This window comes from Megascapheus bottae, chromosome X (genome assembly GCF_031878675.1).
Source record: "Megascapheus bottae isolate mThoBot1 chromosome X, mThoBot2.hap1, whole genome shotgun sequence".
Taxonomy (NCBI): domain Eukaryota; kingdom Metazoa; phylum Chordata; class Mammalia; order Rodentia; family Geomyidae; genus Megascapheus; species Megascapheus bottae.
The window spans coordinates 64,955,415-64,976,417 of record NC_143547.1 but is presented as its reverse complement, the minus strand read 5'-3'; the positions used below and the strand labels follow the sequence as shown (position 1 = coordinate 64,976,417).

At 37.0% G+C, this 21,003-nt stretch overlaps 1 long non-coding RNA gene across 1 annotated transcript in view; it reads left to right on the top strand.

The window, feature by feature from the left end:
- Nucleotides 1–16,461: 16,461 nt before the first annotated feature.
- Nucleotides 16,462–21,003, top strand: part of LOC150041195 (uncharacterized) — a 346,544-nt gene continuing 342,002 nt past the window's right edge. Inside the window, exon 1 of the long non-coding RNA XR_016533772.1 lies at nucleotides 16,462–16,681. This is a non-coding gene — a long non-coding RNA (uncharacterized LOC150041195). The remainder of the gene's footprint in view (nucleotides 16,682–21,003) is intronic.

The following is a 21,003-nucleotide window of genomic DNA, read 5'->3' as shown; positions in this document are numbered from 1 at the left end:
GTCTGTTAGATCTAGTTGGTCTATATAGTTGTTCAGTTCTAAGGTTTCTCTGTTGAGTTTTTGCCTTGTTGTTCTGTCCATAGGTGAAAGCGGTGTGTTAAAGTCACCGACAATCACTGTATTTCGATGAACATCGATGCAAAACTTCTCAACAAAATACTGGCCAACTGTCTACAACAACTCATCAAAAAATTATACACTATGATCAATCTGGATTCATCACAGGGAGGCAAAGTTGGTTCAACATACGCAAATCAATTAATATAATTCAACACATCAACAGGAGCAAGGACAAAAATCACATGGTTGTCTCAATAGATGCGGAAAAGGCATTTGACAAGATCCAACACCCCTTTATGTTAAAAGCTCTGGAGAAACTTGGAATCCATGGAACATTCCTCAATGTAATAAAGGCTGTGTATGAGAAACCTACTGCTAGTATTACAGTTAATGGTGAAAATCTAAAGCCATTCCCTCTAAAATCAGGAACGAGACAAGGATGCCCACTCTCTCCACTCCTCTTTAACATAGTACTAGAATTCCTAGCCAGTGCAATAAGGCAAGAAGCAAGCATAAAGGGGATCCAAGTAGGGAAAGAGGAAATAAAACTATCCCTCTTTGCAGATGACATGATTCTGTATTTAAAGAATCCTATAGACTCTACTCCCAAGCTCCTTGAGCTGATTCAAAGCTTTGGAAGAGTAGCAGGCTATAAAATCAACCCTCAAAAATCAACTGCCTTCCTTTACGCCAACAGTGAGAGGAACGAGGCAATAATCAGGAAAGAAACTCCTTTCACAATAGCCTCAAAGAAAATAAAGTACCTAGGAATTAGCTTAACTAAGAATGTAAAGGACCTTTTTGACGAAAACTTTAAAACCCTAAAAAAGGAAATTAAAGCAGAACTAAGGAAATGGAAAAACCTCCCATGCTCCTGGATTGGAAGAATCAACATTGTGAAAATGACAATCTTGCCATGAGCTATCTACAAATTCAATGCAATACCCATCAACATCCCAATGTCATTCTTTAAAGAAATAGAAGAGGCAATCCAAAATTTCATATGGAATAATAAAAGACCCCGTATAGCAAAAACACTTCTTAGCAGAATGAACAGCGCTGGAGGAATTTCAATTCCAAACTTTAGACTCTATTACAGAGTTATAATTCTCAAAACAGCTTGGTACTGGCACAGGAACAGGCCTGAAGACCAATGGAATAAAACTGAGGACCCAGATATTAAACCACAGACCTATGGCCACCTATTCTTTGACAAGGGAGCCAAAAAATAGAATGGAAGAAAGACAGCCTCTTCAACAAGTTGTGCTGGCAGAACTGGTTAAGCACCTGCAGAAAACTAAAGCTGGATCCTTCTTTGTCACCTTGCACTAGAATTAACTCCAAATGGATCAAAGACCTGGAGGTAAAAGCTGACACACTGAATACTCTACAGGAAGGAATAGGAGATACACTAAGCCTCCTTGGCACAGGTCGAAACTTTCTTAGTAAGGACCAAGAATCACAACAAATCAGAGAAAGGCTGGATAAGTGGGACTGCATTAAACTGCAGAGCTTTTGTATGGCAAAGGACATAGCTAGTAAACTAATCAGGAATTTGTACATCACCTTTGGCAGTATTGCCATTTTCAGGATGCTAATTCTTCCAACCCAGGAGCGTGGGAGGTAGTTCTACTTCCTTAGATCTGTTTTAATTTCCTTTTTTTTTTTCAGATTTTTAGAGTTTTCATCGTACAGGTCCTTTACTTCCTTGGTTAAGTTAATTCATAAGTATTTTATTTTATTTGAGGCTATTACAAAAGGAATTGCTTTCTTGATTTCAGTCTCACTCTTTTTGTTGTTGGCATACAGGGAAGCCATTGATTTTTGAGGGTTCATTTTTTACTCAGCTACTTCACTGAAGTTTTGTATTAGTTCTAGTAACTTGGGGATGTGGTTCAAGGGGTTGTTTACAGTGAATGTCGTGTCATTTGCAAAGAGGGACATTTTTACCTCCATTTTTCCTGTTTGGATCCCCTTTATGTTTTCTTCTTGCCTTTTGCTCTAGCTAAGAATTAATCCACTATATTGAAGTGAAGTGGAGAGAATTAACATCCTTGTTTTATTCCTCTTTTTAGTGGGAATGGCTTAAACTTTCATCACTAAGTATAATGGTAGATGTATGATTGGCATACACAGTCTTTAATATACTGAGAAATGTTCCATGGATTCCTAATTTCTCCCGAGCTTTTAGCATATATGGGTATTGGATTTTAAAAAAATGATTTTCTGCATCAAATGAGATATTCATGTGATTCTTTTCTTTGCTCCTCTTGATGTGAGGAATTATATTAATTTAGTAGCATATATTAAACCAGCTTTGAATCCTGTGATGAATACAGTTTGGTCATGGTGTATGATTGTTTTAATGAGTTGCTGAAGTTGATTTGCCAGGATTTTGTTGATTCCATCAATGATCATCAAAGAAATGGATCTATAGTACTTTTTCTTTTATGAGTCCCTGTCTGGTTTGGGCATGAAAATTATGCTGGTTTCACAGAATGAGTTTGGTAGAGAGCTTTCAGTTTCAATTTCATTGAAGAGTTTGAGGAGAATTGGTGTGACTTGTTCTTTGACTTATAGTATTCAGTCGTAAATACATCAATTCCTGGGCTTTTCTTTGGTGCAAGGTCTTTGATTTCCAATTCTATTTCATTACTTGAAATTTAGTTGGTATACATCTTGGTTTATTTTAGGTATATCAATATTTGCTATAAATTAATCCATTTCATCAGATTCTCCAATTTGTTAGCATAAAGTTTTGAGAAGTATTTCCTTATGATGTCCTGGATCTTGGTAGTTTCTGTGGTTATATTTCCATTCTTGTCTCTGATTTTATTCATCTGAATGTGTTCTCTTCTTCTTTTTATAAGATTTGCTAAGGGTCTGTCAATGTTATTAATTTTTTCAAAGAACCAAACCTTTGTTGATTATTTCTATGCTTTTTGCAGTCCAATTCATTTAATTCTGATTTAATATTAATAATCTGTTTCCTTCTACTGGATTGGGGTTTGGTTTGTTGTTCTTTTTCCAGGAGTTTGAGGTACTTCATTAAATTATTCGTTTGAGATTTCTACAGTTTGTTCATGTAGGCACTCAGAGCTATAAATTTTCCTCTGTGTACTGCCTTTGCTATATCCCAAATGAGGTGGTGTTTTGTGTGCTCTTTTTTAAAATACTATAAACTGTTGAATTTCTGTTTTCATCTCTTCAATGACCCACTGCTGATTCAACAATATGTTGTTCAACCTCTATGAGTTACAGGGTTTTTCTTGGTGGAGACTGGTGTTGAGTTCCAGCTTTATACCATTGTTGTCTGAAAGAATGTAGGGGATAATTTCTGAGCTTCTGAATTTGCACATATTTGCTTTCTGCCCTAAGATATAATTTATTTTGGAGAATGTTCCATTTGCTGCTGAATAGAATGTATACTCTGTTCTTACTGGGTGGAATATGCTAGAGATATCTGTTAGGTCTAGTTCGTCTATGAAATTGTGTATTAATAACATTTCTTTTTGTGTTTTTGTCTTATTGATCTGTCCAGAGGTAACAGTGGTCTGTTAAATTCAACAACGACTAGTGTGCTTGGATCTATGAGTGTTCATAGTGTAAGGGATAGTTGATGAAGTTGGGTGCTCCTACATTTGGTGTATAGATATTTAGGGTGGTTATATCCTCCTAAGGAGAAATCCTGTAATTAGTATATAATAGCCTCCTTTGTCTCTTCTCACTTAAAGCCTGTTCTTAAATGGAGAGAATAATTTATAGACAAAGACAGGAGTTAAAGACAAATGAATTGTTGGAAGTTTGGTTTTAGCAGTATCTTAAATGTATTTATTGTGGTTGTTGTGACAATATATCACATACTGGTAAACTTAAAATAGTAGGCAGGTATCCTCTTATGATTTACAAAACCAGAAGTTCCAACTATTTTTCCACACTGGGTTCAGTTTGGAGTGTGAGAGAAATGATCCTAAGCCTCTGTAAATTCATAAGAGATACAGATACACCAGTCAAATAAAAAGTTTATTTGCATTGATCAGACTTGCAATTTTAGAGACATAAATTTCAAAGAGTTTTTAATGCGCTCTGGAGACTAACAGACTTCGAATAAAATTTAAAGGCAAAAAACACCAATGGGGAGAGTGATTGCATTATTTCTGGAAAACTTTGATTATTGCAGACAAAATAGCAAACTGTGTTAGAATAAAAGGGATGAATAATTTAAAGAAAAATTCAAACTATTTCCTAAACTGGAGGAGTAGAGGACCAGGGCAAAAAAGTTGTTGATATAGGGAAGTGTATATGAGTGATATGACTGGTGGTTTCCTTCTCTTCTCTTCTCTTCTCTTCTCTTCTCTTCTCTTCTCTTCTCTTCTCTTCTCTTTTCTTCTCTTCTCTTTTCTTTTCTTTTCTTTTTTGGATCATAGGACTTGAACTCTGGCCTGGACACTGTCCCTGAGCTCTTTAGCTCAAGGCCACTGCCCTACCTCTAGGCCTGGGTGCTGTCCCTAAGATCTTCAGCTCTAGGCTACTCCCCTACACTTGAGTCAGAGACCCACTTCCTAGTGATTAATTGGAGATAAGAGTCACAGGGCTTTTTATTCCTGGGGATGGCTTTGAATCATCATCATCAGATCTCAGACCCCCAAGTAAGTAGGATTACAGCCATAAGCCACTGCACCTAGCTTTGGTTTTCTTTTTTAAAAAATTTATTTTGTTGTCAGTGTGTTGTCAGGTAGTGATCACTTGAGCTTTTCTATGGGATTGGAATATTTACCTCTACTGATAACTACAACTGTCAGCATATAATTACACCATGCAGCTAGGTTTGGCCTGCTAAGTTCAACACATGCTGTGATGGCAAAGGACATAATTAACAAGCTACATAGAAAGCACCCACAATGGGAGAAATTTTTACTAGCTATACATTAGGAAAATGTCTGATGTCCAAAATATATTTAGGGCTCAAAACATTGAACCCTCAAAAACAATAAACCCTCAAAGAAAAGAAGAGACTTGTCTGAAGAAGTAAAATTTGCCAGTACACACATGTCCAGCTATAAAGGAAATGGAAATCAAAACAACATTGAGAGTCCACTTCACCCCAGTTACAATAGCCATTATCAAGGTAACTAGCAATAACAACTACTGACATGGTTGTGGCCAAAAGAGATCTCTTTTTGTTGATGGGGATGTAAGCTTTTTTACTCATTCTAAAAAGAAGTATGAAGGTCCCTCAGAATATTTATTTGAATTTTAAATGATTCAAGTAAGTATAGTGTATATTATAATAATAAAATTTTGATTTGGCAAAAAATCCGACTTATTAGAATGTCATTGACATATAGCACTTAAAAAGTCAAAGTAGTCCCTTCATAGATATTTGAAAACTATTTGAAACTTTTTCTCAATACTGACATGAACAAAAACCTTAAGAGATGAATGATTTATTCTGCTGTCAGCTTCAAATATTTCAGTCTATCATGGAGGGAAAAGAATTTTAGAGCAAAATAGCTCGTATTATGTTGGTCACAATGTAGAGAGATAGAGTGCCTAAACTAGCAAACTTTATATTCACCTTTACTCTGTTCCCTTTCTTTCCATATGTGCCTCCTCCAAGATATGAACTTATGTTCCCTATGTCTTGGAAGAGTTTCCTCTTTTCCTTAATCTTCACTGGAAATTCACATTTCTACAAACCTAGACAGAGCTGTACCTTAGAAACCTAAAATATAGCTCTTAGTTCAATCAAGAAAACAATCATGACTATTACAAATTCACTGTTCTTGAAAGTGACACCTAAACATGTACTATTAAATCATAATAAGTGTTCCACATTTGGCCTCCCAAAAGTTCATATATTTAGTCCATATCCAAAAGTATGTGCTCAGAAGTCTCAATGATTACAGTGTTCAAAGGGCCAAGTTCAGATTTTATTCTGAGGCTCTGGGAAAGTCTTAGCTATGACCCATTGATTATATATATATATATATATTATAATATATACTTATAAATATAATATTTATATATACATATATGCTTATATATATAAATATCCAAGCTATAATGGCACAGAATAACCATTTCCATTAAAAAAAAGAAGAGTAGTGTACCAGGAAATATTGGACCAACCAAGACTGAAACTCAGTAGGGCAAACATTAAATCTTTTAGGACAATCTCTGGCACTTGGAGCATATGGAGTGACCTCCAAACGTCTTGGAAAACAAATGATGAGCACGAAGTCTTGTGATATGTGTGCCAGAGTGGTAGATATGAGGGAAATTTTGACTGCTCTCATGACCATTCTTTTATAAGAACATGCCTGCAGAAGCCTCAGTACCTGGGAGGCTGAACCTAGGGAAATGCTATCCTAGTTGATCCTGTGTGACTAATGTGCCTTGGCAATGCTCTCATTTCAAATACTTTTTCCTCTTTGAGCCTGTGATCAGTTGTGTCTTGTAGAAATTTGTGATGCATTCAGAGCGACTTTCTTATTATCTCTAGGCAAAGATCTTGGCTTCTATTTATTGCCACTAATCTATCAACCATCCCTCCTTGTGCTCAACATTAAATGTGTTCCTTTTCTTGGAAAACTTAACATTTTTCATGTTTTCATTGCTTTTTGGTATTAAATTTTACTGAAAGCCTGGAAAAAGCAGCTACAATAACCATACAACAGCCTGATTGCTGTATGTCCTGAAATTTCTTTTACTAAAGTAATTACCACATCACTTTTAAACTAAGCCTCTTAAAATCTGAAGGCATGAAAAAATGTAGATGCTTTCCCAAAATGTAATATGAAAACTTTTAATCCATCAGAACACTTACTTCTCTCTTAAATTTCATGATCCTCATGTTTACTGTTCTACTAACAAAATTCTGGTCTTGTGCTCTCCCACAAAATAACTCATTAAGCTTTGCTAATGATATTATCAAATTTCTCTAGCATACATCTCAACTTCCAGATTCCTCCTAGAAATAAATTTCAGTGGCTTCTCAGCCAACATGACCAAGTAATCACAGCAATGATACCAAATTTCTGTGCTAACCACTAACTGTGACAATACATAATTTTAGTCCCTCATGGGAGTGAAGGGAGCATGGAATTGAGTTGTTCCCCTATGGTGGTCAGGAAGCTGATGATATATAATGTTTATTCTAGCTGCCTTTTCCCATCTAGACCCTCATCTATGGAATGTTGCCACATAAAATCAAGGTAAATCTTCCCTTGCTTAGTTAATCTTATGTGAAAATACCCAAGTAGAAACACCCAGAAATGTGGATTACTTATTTTCTAAGGAGGTTCTCAATTAAATTAAGCAGACAAAATTTCATAATAATAATAAGCATTTTAAGTAATCTGCAGAATTAAACCATGATAAACAATGTAAAGAAAGAAATAAACAAGTCTTATAGCACATTCAATTTAGAATAATTTGTGTGTACATGACACCAAAGAATCCAATGCTTGACCCAATGGCAAAGCAGAAATTCTGAAGCTAAAGTTTCAAAAGTCGTGCTATTGCTATTTCAAAGTCTGTATCTTCCCCCCATGACCAACAACAATAACAAAAATCCAGTGGCTTTGAATGGATTTGGACTGAAAGGACTTCTTCCTGAAACTTTCTCCATACTATTTTGCATCTTACTTCACATAATTGCCTAGATAAGTGTTTGTTATCGTGTACATATAAGAATGTTTAGTTAATGAAAGTAATTTGGTTCAATCTAATCAATGATCTTTATGACTTGTAACAAAGTGAAAACATCAAGTCATGACAATATGAAAATTTTGGTCTCATTTATGTAGTATAATAATGTAAAATAATCCTGAATATTTGCAGAGTGAAATGCTAATTGGGCACATTCCATAAGATGATAAGTACTTATTACATTGTTTTCTGTTTCATTATTTCTATATCATAATTCAAAAACACATTTTAAGGAAAAACAATACACTTATATGCAAAATACAATGTTTTGTATCAGTGTGTAAGTTTTCAGCAATTTTGTTTTTTCCCATTGACACTATACTTCAGTTCATCTTTCATATTTTTTTAAAAAAGTAAAGCAAAGGAACCTGTTTCAAAACTTCACCTGAAGTGAAATCAATTCATGTGTGTTAGTTTATATATTTACATGATTATGTTCTCCAGGGAAACTTAGAAATTATTCTAACTATTAGAATGAAGAAAGCTTTCTAAATGGTTCTTCACTGTCATTTATCTTAGAATCCCTGGGGAACAGCGATAATATCTTAGGCCATGCCAACTGGGCATTATATGACCCTACTCTTGTTTACATCCCAGTGTTGTGACACTGATTACTTCTTCATTATAAGTTATTATTGCCATTCATGCTACTATAAGATCCTCAGTATGCAGTCATTTTCTCTTTGCTGCCCAGACATTTCCTTACTGAATAAAAAAATGTATAGTGAATGCATAGAACTTGATAACAATGCTTTAACACTCTGGAATGTTGTGATATTTTGTATGACTTTATTTTCGTTATGTGATCAATTATGAATAAAGTTGAATGACTAAAAAATTACAAACCATCCTACTAGAGAATAATTAACCTACTTGAAAAACAGCCAATTACTAAGTAAAAAAAAGTGTAATCCCATCTCCAACAAAATTTATATTGTACTAGACATTCTACTGCAATTGTTACATGTGTTCATTGAATCCTTCCCTAAACACTAAAGCAATTTCCTAATTGGATGAATCCCAATTGAATAATTGGAAATATCTACATTAAAGATTTTGAGCTGTATTTTCATTTTCTCACCAAATAGGAGTACAAAAATATAGTAAAAGAATTAAGTTAGCCTGTTGTTTCTTTTTGTTTTTATTTTGGCCTTTCTTTGTTTCTTCATGTAGACCACCTATTTGAAAGGGAAGACAATGGCTAAAGGTGTACTATGTAGCTTGTTGATATGTGATTATAGGAGAAACTGATACCTGTTCTATAAGGTTGTTATGACTTCTCAGATTATTTCCATTAAAAGTATTTCTTTTTGTGTTACAAAAAGCAGAAGATAATGCACTCAACATGTAAAGTTAGAACGTGGTATGGTAGGTAAAGAGCTATTTATATGGTTAGGAAATATATTAATTTTAAAAATTATCATTAAATAATTGTACAAATGAGTTTCCTTTTAAGAAAAAAATTATGAATAAAGCATATCTTGATCAATGTCACCCCGTCCAACATTCTCAGTCATCCTTCTCCTAGGTAGCACTTACCTCACGTTTCTTAGTATTGTAGGATAGACATTGCTTGATTATCAGCCTCTTCTCTTTACTCAGCTACCCCTTTCCTGTGATCCTACTCCAACACTTTCAAGTATGCAGTTCATGTTTTATTTTGTTGAATTTTGATTTGCTTTTCTAGGAAATTACATTATGTAAGTTTTTTTTTCTTGAATCTACTATATTTCAGTTAATACATTTGTATACATGTACATGATACCCAACTTATTATAAGTTTATAAGCTAAATCTAGCTTACACATATAATGAGAAACATATATCCTTTGTCAGTGTGGGCTTGACTTACTCGACTTAACAGTTTTCCAGGTCTTTCCACTTCTTTACAAATGGTACAATAATCATTTCTGATGGATGAATAGAATTCCATTATGTATATACTTTCTTGTTCCATTCATCCATGGAAGGTCATCTGGGCTAATTCCACATCTTGGATATGGTGAATAGTACGGAAGTGATCATAGTTGTACTGCTGACTTTAGTGTTTCCTGGTTTGTGTTCTTTTGGATAAATGGCCAGAGGTAGAATTGCTAGGTCATGTAGTAGTTCTACAGTTAATTTTTGGAGGAAATTCCCTACTTCTTCCCAGAGTGACTGAACAAATTTATATTCCCAACAACATTGTATTAATGTATGCTATTGACCATACTTATTTTATTTATTTTATTTTATTTCTTATTATATTGAAAACGTGATGTACTGAGAAATTACAGTTATATAAGTCAGGTAATGACTATATTTTGTTTTTAACTTTGTCAACTCTTCTTTGTTTTCTCCTAGTTTTTCACTCCTGTCCCAATTCCTCCCACAAGTTGTACAGTCCAGTTTCAACACAGTGTCTAGTGAGTATCACTTGGCATGAGTGCTGTCCCTGAGATCTTCAGCTAAAGGCTACTGCCCTACACCTGGGCCTAGGTGCTGACCCTGCTCTCTTCAGCTCAAGGCTACCAACCGACCCTCAAGGTTTTCTGCCTATCACTTCTCATTTTCTAGAGGTTAATTGGAGATAATCGTCTCAGGTCCTTTTGTGCCCAGGCTGGCTATAAACCTTTGTCCTCAGATCTAAGCCACCTGAATAGCTAGGATTACAGGTGTGAGCCACCGCACCTGGCTAAGAAGTTTATTAGTGAGTAAAATCTGATTCCTTCCACACACCATTCTATACTGTTTCAAAGGGGAAGACTATATGTTTGTAAGAAATTATCTAATAATACTAATGAGGTTCACATAAGCTTCAATGAGCTACTAAAACTATGAGTAATGTTCAGTAAAATTAAGTCCATTATTAGTTAATCATGAGTAATAACTATCTAGCATAGCTTTACAATTCAGGTTGGCAAAAATTGCAGTCGGTTGTAATACACCATGTTTATTAGTGATTACAGCAAGGCATCACATGGCAAGAAAATCTGAAAGGATAAAGAACATGAGGCTATACTGATCTGTCCAGGGACATTTTTCAAAAAGCAAATATGTTACAATCTATTTCCATTCTCAAATAGTTTATTTAGGTAATTAAGATTATAAACCTGCATGTTATGATTCTTTTCCAGAAATACTCAATAATTGTTAAGTTTGTAATAGCTCTCAAAATTTCACAAATGTAATCACTATATCAAGATTTTTTTATATGTGGCCATAAACTAGTGTGGCTATTAATTAAAAATCATATGGTTGCTTATACATTGATGGTGTATAATAAATAGGAAAAGATAGCATTTCTTTGAAGTATAAGACTACATCCCGAGTGACAGCATTAATTTTAAAACATCAGATTTTATACTTGGAAGAAGTCTATACCTAAAAGATTTCTAAAGTAAATTTATTTCAGCCTGTCTGATGTAAAGATTTAAAGCTTTTTTTCTTTCAAAAAACTGCTTCAAAACAACACTGAGATACCACCTCACTCTATTTGGAATGCCATTATCAAGAAATCTAATAATAAGAGATGCTGGCAGAGATGTGGCCAGGAGGGATCACTATTGCACTCTCGGTGGGAGTGTAAGCTTCTTCTACCATTTATGGAAAACAGTATGGTGATTCCTCAAAAGTTGAAACATAGATCTCCCTTATGACTCTGAAATTCCACTCCTTGGCATTTGTCCAATGGTCTGAACACAAGGACATACTAAAGCCACTAGCACAACGATGTTCATTGCAGCACTATTTACCATAGTAATGATGTGGAACCAATCCAGATGCCCCTCAGTAGATGAGTGGATCACGAAGAAGTGATATTTATACACAATGGAATTCTATGCTGTCATCAGAATGATATTGCCCCATTTGTAAGGAAATGGAAAGACTTGGAAAAACTCATATTAAGTGATGTCAGCCAGACCCAAAAGAACATAGGTTCAATGATTTTCCTCATTTGTAATAATTAGAAAAAAGCTAGCACTCTCCTAGGATTATAATAGCTTAAACCCCAGATACATAAGGCCATATAGGATGAGGCCAAATTAATGGACCTCCAAGACAGGGAAACAAGAGCTTAGTTATGAGTGACAGTTGTTCTTTATGTACTATTTTTTTCTCTTCTCTTGTGTTGCCCTTTGGTTAATCTCATATTGTTACCTGGTGTATTATATATATGTTTATTTGTTTATTTGAAATAGGAGGGGAAAATTAAGGGGTGGGGGTAGGGGGAGGGAAATGGGGACAAAACATGAAAAGGGGTATCAGTTGTGAGAAGTACTGTACCTTCTATCTGGCTAATATAACTGTAACCCCTCTATACATTCAAATGAAAATTCAATAAAAAGATAATTAAAAAACTGTTTCACTCCTTTTAACCTTCAAGCTTTTTTCTCTCTTTGTCTGTCACTCAAGTAGGTTATCTGTAGTTATACTGAGGTTATCTGAATTATATTGAGCCATAAAAGTACAATTTTGAAGCAAAAATACAGTTTAAAATAGAACTATCACCCACCCATCTTGGTTTTCCCCCCTTCCCTATCAAATTTCAAATATCCAAATACAAATAAATTCAATATATCAGATAACAAAGTGAGATACTATACCAATATGAGATAACCAAGGGACAGCAAAGGTGTGGGGGGGGAGGGAAATGGGTACCAAGACATGTGAAAGGGTACCAATGTATGTGAATTAATGCACCTTCTATCTGGCAAATATCATGTAACCCTTTTACTAATTACAATAAAAAAATTAAAATAAAATAAAATAAAATAGAACTATCATTTGGAAGACAGACGTAGTCATGGTGGCAATAGTCTATAGATTCAAGTATAGTCATGGTTTTAATTTGGTACATTCAAATTACAATGCTGCAAGAATTTACTCATTATATTTAGAGAAGGATTGACAAATAAGTTAGTGAACCAATGAGATTTGACCCACTAAATTTTATTTCATCTTACAGCAAATTTACTTATTAACATTGATGAAGTCATACAAAAATGTACTTTGTTTACTATATTTTATTTCCTGTACACTTTGGTAATTAAGCAAAATTTAAACTATGAGTTTTTCCAAGGGACTTCAAAACACTTTCTGTCAGATACTCAGTTTACAATTTTTGGGTTTTATGTAGATGCTATTTTTAGCATAGATAACAAGCCTCACATATCACCATTTGGAGAACCTACCTCAGAATTTTAAACATGGTAACCAAGAGTCTCAGTGAAATTGTTTTAAATCAATGTGACATTTTCCCTCAGAAGCTTCCAACTATATACACCTATTCAAATGTGTTGGGAGCCAGAGTGGAATCAAACTGTACCATGACTTGCATCAGACAATGGCTTTATTGTCTTATTGTTTTCTCGCCCTATTCTATGTAAATGACCTGAGATTTACCATATGAATGTAACACCTGGAAGTTCCCTGGGTCTGGAGGAGGGAAGAAGCGGGAGTGAAAAAATAAACGCGGCAGTCTTTACCTGGACTGCGGACATCCCGGACCCGGTGTGTCTGTCTCTCTTCTCTTTCTTCCTAGTCCTTGCCCCCTATTTCAGGAACCCCAATCTGCGAACCCTGGTTTGCTGCCGGTTGGCCCCGGCACAAATGCAATCTCAGGACATATAATGACATAGTTTTATTTGTACACAAAAACAAGAAATTTTCCAAAAATGACTGAGTAGTTAGAAGGTAATCAAGCTACAATGCTATCAAGAAAACAATGATAATTCATTTTCTTATAGTCAGATATGCTAAGAAATGGTACTTCTTATAAATTAATGTGAATAGTAATATAGTTCTTTAAAACAGTACCATAACAATGTATCTGAATGAAAAACTAAGATGAAATATAGTCATTCAAAGACCACTTAACAGGTCTAATTGGAGAAGTAGCATCAAAATGGATTTTTGCAGACTTGTTAGACAGTGTTTATTACACAGAACAGCAAATAAAGCCCACAGTGCATTGATTCTGTTCCACATTAACTACAGGAAGACAACCTGAATCAATGTTCACACGAGAACTTTGAAGATAAACTATAACACTTTCAAAAAAACATTTACTTATGTTGGGCATTCTGGCTCATGCCTGTAGTCCTAGTTACTCGAGAGGTTGAGATATGAAGATCATGGTTCAAAGACAGCCTGGGTACTAAAGTTCGTGAGACTCTTATCTCAAATTAACCACTAAAAGACTGGAATTGGCACAGTGGTTCAAAGGGTAAGGCAGTAGCCTTGAGTTGAAGAGCTAAGGAACAATGCCCTCTCAAACAAGCTGATTTGAGAATTCATCTCTTCACTTTGAGTTATAAGGTAAGGTTTGACTAGCCTGAGTATGGGAAGCTAGGCTACAGTCATTGCCCCTCAGCAACAAGGATTCTGATTCGAAATAAGCCACATGAAAAGTTGACCACCACATGGAAATCAAAGACTCCAAAAAGAAAATATGTTAAGTGAAGTAAGCCAGCCACAAATAGACAAAGGATGTTATTCCATATATGTGAAAGTGACATTGAGTTTATAAACATACAATAAATATATTTGTAAGTATGAAATTATATACAAATGTAGTCACTCAAATATGTAGACTCAAGTGAGAGCTCAAAGAGATAATTCCTTAGGATGGCAATTTCAAAATTCAGAAAAATGAAGTGCAAGGAAATAGGTACATGAATAGGGTGGCCAACTATATCTACTAAAGATATTTAAACATGAAAGGAAAAAAAGAGGAACAAAATTGGTAAAAGAATTGAAACGAAAACTGTCAATGTGTATTTAAGAATGATTTTTTATGAACTCTAGGATGTGGAAACAAGAGATTCATCTTTGTTATTTTTGTCTTAATGTACTATGTGAAGCTACTTCCATTTTCTTCTTTTCCCCTTAAGTTTTATCTCATGTTGTTACTGTATCTGACTTTGGTACCTGGTATATTGTATACATGGTTATTTGTGTATTTGAAAATGGGAAGGTAAGGGAGGGAGTAGGGAAAAGGAAAATGGGAAGGAGTAACAATGTTCGAGAAGTACTGTACCCTCTACTGTAACCCCTCTGTACATTACCCCAACAATAAAATAAAACTAAAATATAAAAAAAGATTTCCTACTATTCTTTCAACAATATTTTTAAACGTGCTAACAAAATTATTGAGAAAAAATATAGCTTCATATAATAATATTAGACTGGATCATTAATTCATAGTCTGCTTTGAAATTGTGACACTTTAAGGGTTTGAGTTCATAATTTCCAATAACTGGTATGTGGAATATTTTGAGTTAAAGTAATTTGTTTGTGAGAACTATTGATAACTACTGACATTCTCATAAAAAAAACTTTGACTTGTTATACAATCAGAATTAGGACTCATGGCCAAAGGCTCTCTTTACACTATGGCAATTCAATTGACAAGACAAAAAAAATATTTCAAGTGTATTTAGGATATAGGAAAAGTGAGTTAACTAGGTATTTTATTGACCTAACCAATCTAAAACATAACTTTGAATTCATGTAGATAATCCTACCAAATTCCATTATAGAGAAGTTCATAATGTTTTATCACTCCATGATGTGAAATCAAGTTCATAAAGCAAAGTTTAAAAGTTTTAACCTTGCTCAGCTTGTTTCCAGGATGGAAGACTCCACCAAGCATACACTTACACTGTCCTGTTGAGAATACAGTTCTCTTATTGTTAAAATGCCTTTGTTGATTTACATTATTTCAATACTGTTACTTTTTGATAGAAGCAAATTGTAGTTAGAAATGAAGACTTTTTCTCCATGACATAATTGTAGTTCTATCAGGTGGAATGGATATTCTTTGAAGATTATAAAAGCTAGTAATACATTTCCAACAAGAATGATCATGTTTATCAACCTACTAGTAAGTTTAATTTGGAAGTTGCTAAGTGTCAAAATGGGGAGAAATCAGTTATCGAGATGAAAAACAGTTAATCATTAAATGATTATTGAGCACCATTAGTAATGGAACTTGTAACACAGGACATTTGAAGCATTCCAATTGAAAATTATTTACCAGCAACAAATGGATCAGGTACTTTAACGAGTAAGAAAACAGATTTCTCAGAAAACAAAGTTTTGTCAGTAATCATTTTTATTTTTTCTTGTCAGGGTAATGTATAGAGGGGTTACAGTTACATTTGCCAGATATAACACACATTACTTGTCATTCATTGTTAACCCTTCTCATGTTTTTGTTCCCATTACCCTCCCTCCACCCCTTTCCAGTCATGTCATTTTCCCTCCTTCCATTTCCTATTTCAAATAAACAAATAAACAGATATACAATTTATCAGGTAACAAAGTCAGATATAGTAACAATATGAGATGAATCAAAGGGGAAAAAAGAGAAGAGAAATACTATAGTACATTAAGAACAATCACAAAATATAAAGTTCTTTCCATATCCTAGAGATCCTTTCCTTTAATCTCATTCTATATGACATTATGTACCTTGGTTTTGTGTGGGGAGCCGGAGTGGCCGACAAGACGGCGCCTGTCCCCTGCCTCGCTCATTGTATACAAATTTCTTAGTTCCCCTTAGTTGGTGTGTGAGTGCAGAGCCTTTGCTCGCTCCACTGAGTCTGCGCGTATGACGTCAGAGGCCTGACCAATCCTGAGTTTTAAAATGATCCTAGCAACACAGCAGCCAATGGAAAAAGTCCCGCGTTCTTTGATTGTTTATAAGCAGCTGCATTTCCCTGCCCCTCGCCCCTCTGCTTCAGCTCTCCCTTTAACCAAGTGGCTCTTCATTAAAAGCGTGATACAAGAAGGATCCTCGGGTGGTGTCCGTTCTTCCCTGCTGGTCAGGGGTGCCGGGCGCCGCAACTGGTGCCGGAAACCCGGGACCTGCGGAGGGGCCAAAGAGGATCCAGAACTTGACACGTGAAGAGGACTCCTTCTAGGTATGTTGTTCTGAGAAGTTTTTGTCTGGGTGCTTGTTATCGTTCTTCCTCTGTGGTTTGTGTTAACTCGGTCTTACATCAGTATGGGTAACTCTTCAGGAAGTGTGTGTAGTATAAGGGACTTCTGTGCCCCCTTACAGGCCCTTCTTAAACAGCGTGGGCTGAGAATTTCCCGTGGCACAATACATAGAGTGTTAACAGATATTGAGATACACGCCCCATGGTTTGCGGAGTCTGGAGATCTCTCACTGGCCTGTTGGGATATATTAGGCCAGGACCTGGATAGATCTCTAGAAAAGGGAGGGGTCTCCCGCGCCACGTTGCCCATATGGAGAATGGTGCGCGCTTGTTTGGAGGAGGGCAGAAATACTGATATTATTAAAGAGGAAGGTATTAATTAAGCACCAGGATAGTCTCTCGGAGTCATCGTACAAGGAAGGAGGGACCACCAAGAGTGGGGTAAAATGTAAGAGAAAACAAAAGAATGGAATTGAGGGACTGCAGCCCTCACAAAGTACAGTGCAGGAGGAGGAGAGAAGAGAAAAGAAAAAACAGGAGGGACCAAGGAGCTCCCTCTATCAGGATGCAGGAGAGTCAGATCAAAGCACAGAAAATGAGGGGGAAGGGCCCCCGGAGGAGCTAAGTTCAAATGAAGAGGAGGAGTTAGAGGAACAGGCTGCCGAGTATGAGGCTGACAGATACAGCCCCAGGGGAGGATTTGGTGCAGACAATGGCCAGGCCCGACCTGCCCCCTCTGCCCCGCCTCCCTACATCCCAAAGAAGGGAAGTTCCTTTATCAAAGCCCGCACCTGGTCTCGATTGGCCTCTGCTTTTCCTGTTTTTGAAGATTCCACTACTGGACAGAGAGTTTATGAGCCAGTTTCCTACAAAGCTTTAAAGGATCTCATGGCCGCTGTACAAAATTATGGCCATTCTGCAAATTACACCATTGCACTGGTTCGTCGATTGGAGACCACCAGCATGACTCCAACGGACTGGTATGAGGTTGGACGTTCTTGCCTGACGCATGGCCAGTACCTTGATTATTGTGCTTCCGCAGCAGATTTGGCCGCTGCCAGACATAGGGAGAATGCACTGGCGGGCCGTCCTCACTGGTCAGCTGAAATGTTATTAGGAAAAGGCCCTTATGCAGCGGACCAGACTGGGTATCCTAACGAAGTCTATCAACAAATTAATAATATTTTTTACAGGGCTTGGAAGTCCCTTGCCAGTCGGGGGGAGCGCCGTGGTAACCTTACCAAAGTTGTTCAAAAACCTACCGAGCCTTTTACAGACTTTGTTGGGCGAGTCCTAGAGACCGCAGATAAATTATTTGGGGACCTAGAGGATCACATGCTTTTTATCCAACAAATTATTTTTGAACAAAGCCTCCCTGAATGCCAAAAGGCTATTATTCCTATAAGAGATAAGCCCTTACAAGATTGGATTAGGGCCTGCCGGGAGGTGGGAGCCCCTGTGAGCTTGGATAAAATTGTTGCTGCGGTAGCTGAGACCACTAGAATTAATTCAGGACTATGCTTCAACTGTCAAAAGCCAGGACATTTTAAGAAGCAATGTCCCAATTTAAAATATTCAAAGCAGAGGCCCCCTCGCGAACCGGGACTTTGTCCACGATGTAAAAAGGGAAAACATTGGGCAAATGAGTGCAGATCAGTTAAAGATGTGAATGGACAGCTTATCCCACAACCTCAGGCCTTGGAGCCAAAAAACGGGCGGAGGGGCCCGCTGCCCCAGGGCCCGCAAAATCAGGGGATTCGGTGCCAGGAAACTTATCAGAGGCTCTCACCTCATCTCCAACAGCCATTTGTTCCCGCAGAGCAACCGCAGGATCTGCAGGGCTGGACCTCCGTGCCACCGCAGGAGTGGTCATAACGGAGGACATGGGGGCTCAACTCATAACTACTGACCTAATGGGCCCCCTCCCTGAAAATATGGTGGGAATAGTGTTGGGACGTGCTTCCAATACTATGAAAGGCCTTGTAGTGTTCCCTGGAGTTGTTGACCCTAATTACAGGGGAGCCATCCAAGTCCTCTGTTCAGTCTCTCGAGGGGTCATTTCAGTGGCTCCTGGAGATCGAGTTGCTCAATTAATTTTAGTGCCTTCCCATCATCAAGTTTCCCCGGTGCAAGAAAAGGAAAGAAGTTTAAGTACCTCAGGAGCAGACCTTGTCTGCTTGTCCATGGCCTTAAATAACCGTCCCATGTTAACATTAACAATTGAAGGAAGGACCTTTAATGGTCTGGTGGACACGGGAGCGGACCGGAGTATCGTCCAAATAACTCAGTGGCCAAAGACATGGCCCCTACAATTCTCTTCACAAACCCTGCAAGGTTTAGGTTATGCAGATACTCCTCGGGTCAGCGCAAAACAGTTGACCTGGTCCACAAAGGAGGGTCAAAAAGGAAAATTTCAGCCGTTTGTCCTCCAGGTCCCAGTTAATTTGTGGGGCCGGGATATCCAACAGCAAATGGGTTTAATTCTAACTACTGATTATTCTTCAACGGCACAGACTATATTGAAAAATCAGGGCTTTGTCCCTACTGGTGGGTTAGGAAAATATTTACAGGGCCGGCATGCCCCTGTGGAGCCAGTAGCCAATAGAGATAAGCAAGGTTTGGGTTTTTCTTGGGGGTCACTGAAAATTTAGCCTCTGCCAGTCCAACACCCATACCCTGGTTAACAAATAAAGCGGTGTGGGTGCCTCAGTGGCCCCTGTCCCAAGAAAAATTGGAGGCTATAACTCAATTGGTACAGGAACAACTAAGGTTTGGACATGTGGAGCCTTCTGTTTCTCCATGGAATACCCCTATTTTTGTTATTAAAAAGGCCTCAGGCAAGTGGAGATTATTACATGATCTCAGAGCCATTAATGCTCAAATGCAAATATTAGGGTCAGTCCAACGCGGCCTCCCACTGCTTTCTGCTTTGCCCCAAAGATGGCCCATTATATCTATTGATATTAAGGACTGTTTCTTTTCTATTCCTTTGCATCCCAGGGATAGAGAACGTTTTGCCTTTACCCTGCCTTCTGTTAATCATGAACAACCTGATGCACGATTTCAGTGGAGGGTTCTTCCACAAGGAATGGCTAATAGCCCTACAATATGCCAACTATATGTTGACACAGTTCTTTTCCCTGTGAGACAGCAATTTCCCATTGTTAGAATTCTTCATTATATGGATGATATTCTAATAGCTGCCCCTGAGCAGAATATCCTTTTTCAAGTATTTAGTAAATTGTCTAAACTTCTTGCAAAGGCAGGCTTAAACTTGGCACCAGAAAAGGTGCAATTTTCAGAAAAAGTTCAGTTTTTAGGTTCCATAATTTCTCCCATAGCTGTGACACCCCAAAAGGTCGTCTTGAAAACAAATCATTTGCATACCCTTCATGATTTTCAAAAATTAATGGGGGACGTAAATTGGGTCCGAAATTTTCTTAATGTCCCTCGCTCTGAATTGTTGCCCCTCTTTTCCTTATTGGGGGGAGACCCGGATGTTACTTCACCTAGAAAATTGACTGTTCAGGCTAAGAGTTCCATTCAGCGTCTTGAACAGGCCATAGAAAATGCACAACTCTTGCGTGTAAATCCATCAGCGCCAATCTTACTGTGCATATTTAAAACAAAAAATTATCCTACAGGAGTATTATGGCAAGAAGGCCCATTGTTATGGTTGCACGGAAATTCTTATGGCTTAAAAACTATTCAGTATTTTCCAGAATTAGTTGCTTTGCTAGCTCTTACAGGTTGCAAGGCGTGTTTGACTCACTTTGCAAAATTTCCTGACAAATTAATTATTCCTTATACCCGGCAACAAGTACAAATATTGGCTGCCTCTGTTGACTGGTGGGCAGTTTTGGTGTGCTCCTTTCCAAATATAATTGACAATCATTATCCCAAACATCCACTGCTGAATTTTGTGCGTGAAGACTGGGTGTATTTTCCCAAAGTTACGAAAAAACTGCCTCTGAGTAATGCCCTAATTATATTTACAGATGGGTCAAAAACAGGCCGAGGTGCCTATGTAGTTCAAGGAAAAGAGCCAGTAACTTTAAATTTTCAACCAGAAACTCCACAAGTAGTTGAATGTCTAACAGTTTTAGAAGTATTCAGGAAATTTCCTGAGCCTTTTAACCTATATTCTGATTCACAATATGTAGTTAATGCAGTGGCATCCCTGGAAGTCGCCGCCTCCATAAAAGGTAGCAGTACAGTTTCAAATATATTATCCCAACTTCAGAGTTTAATTTTACAAAGGAAAAATCCTTTTTTCATTGGTCATATTCGGGCACATACTGGCT